Source organism: Nelumbo nucifera, chromosome 5 (genome assembly GCF_055504915.1).
Source record: "Nelumbo nucifera cultivar China Antique chromosome 5, China Antique-T2T, whole genome shotgun sequence".
Classification (NCBI taxonomy): Eukaryota; Viridiplantae; Streptophyta; class Magnoliopsida; order Proteales; family Nelumbonaceae; genus Nelumbo; species Nelumbo nucifera.
Genome location: NC_142653.1, coordinates 20,754,986 through 20,756,901, shown reverse-complemented (window position 1 = coordinate 20,756,901; position 1,916 = coordinate 20,754,986).

The window sequence follows — 1,916 nt, the reverse complement described above, 5'->3', positions numbered from 1 at the left end:
TTCCGGAGGCCCTTCGCCGTCTCCTTATCAAGCGTAACACCGACGTCAGGGGCAGCCATCCCCCACCCGTTTTGGAACAGCCACCCCAATGCACTTCGCACCCCTAAGTAGTCATGTTTCCACGCTGGGACCTTGTTGGGAAGTTCGTGTAGAAGCTTAAAACCCGGGTGAGGAGACAGGTAATACGCCCACCTACGCCCGGGAAGGGAACCCACTTGCTTCTTAAGCATTAAAATGGAGGAGAAGATCTCTAGGTCTAAAGGCAAGACCTGTTCGCAAAATAGGGAGATTGTTCCCACCAAGTTACGAATAGAGTTCGGGTGAAGCTGGCCGACTTTAACCCCGAAGTGGTTCATTACCTCGACAATGATGGGGTGGAAAGGAAGGCGCAACCCAGCAACGAGCTGCTCTCGGAAAATCACGATCTCATTAGGACCGTGTTCCCAAGGGAAACTGCCCGAGGGTATGAAGTAGGTGTACTCCCTAGGCAAGTTGAACTGGGTAATAAGGGAGTGAAGCCCCTCAAGCGTCATGGTCGAAGGCCCAAACTTGTCCAACGTCCGACCTCGACGAGAGGAGGACGCCAAACTACCCGAGGCGACTCGGCCTACGGGTTCGAACTCTTCCTCGAGTTCTACCTCAGGTTCACTGGGACTGACGGGGGATGCAACTCGGTTCATAGAACTTGCATCCGACTCCCTTGAAGAACTGTTTCAGCTATCCGAGCTAAACATTGGAAGGAGAATAAGGATTATAGGAAAGTACTCACCCGAAAAAAAGCAAATGGACTACGGGAACGTGAACGCGAGCTAGAAGCTTGGACGCGAGCTGAGATTGGGACGCGAGCTCAAGAAGCAAAGTGCAGGATAGTGATAGCAACTGGGGTCCCCCACTATTTATATCCACAGTAACCGAGAATCAACGGCTCAGATCAAAGACAATCCAACGGCCCGCAGTCGCGCTGACCGCACGTCTCCTGAGACCGAGATGTGATTGGCCGCACGTCTTTCTGAAACTGAAAAAGCGCCAGCGCACGTCTCCTCACATTAAAGGCAGCAGCAGCGCGTTTTTTCAAATTTGAAAAGACGCCTGTTGTCACGTCTCCCAACGGTGCGCTTTTTTGAATTTTGAAATAAACGCGCGCCGTCACGTCTGTCAGCATTCATAGACAGATTGGCGCGTTTCCCGTCTTTTTAGCGCTCGAGAAACCCAGAAAAATCCTGACGAACGCGCACTTCGTGCTATCAGTCAAACAGTTCGAAGTACGGGACAAATCCACCCGCCACCTCGCGAACTCCCCACGCCAGGGCAAGTCCCTTAGCGCGAGGAGTGGGGGGCAATTGATGAAGGAAGATTTGGCTCAACCTCGTAATCACTCAACACGTGGCAAAGGCAACAGCTCGGCACAACAACACGCCTGAGGTGCGAGCTCCGAAAGGGGGAACCAGTGGTCCGAACTCCCTACAAGGAGCCCAAACTCCCCGCAAGGAGCCCGAGCTCTCCCTTAGGCCCCGAGCCTTACAAACACAAAGGGTAACAACCCGAACTGGCCTGCCCCATGTTAGTTCGGGACACACCTCTATCCGAACTCAAGACTTCACCTCGCTCACCACTCCAGCACTTCGCCTCCAGGACGCCGAACTAAACAACCGTACCATGCCTGACACCGAGGAAGTCCGTATCCAGGGGCGGCACACCTGACTGACTTGGGATCTAACGCTTGACAGCCGCACTTCAACGGCCACCTGCCACCGCCATCTCCAGTTACAGAGACGGCTCCGACAAAGAGAGCAGTGGCGGTTCTGCCCCAGCAAAGGCGATGACACCCGAACTGGAAGGAGCGCAGAGATAATCATACCCGACCTGACAGAAGCTTAGGAGTGAGTGCATGAAGTGGTTATAAAAGGCTCCCTACC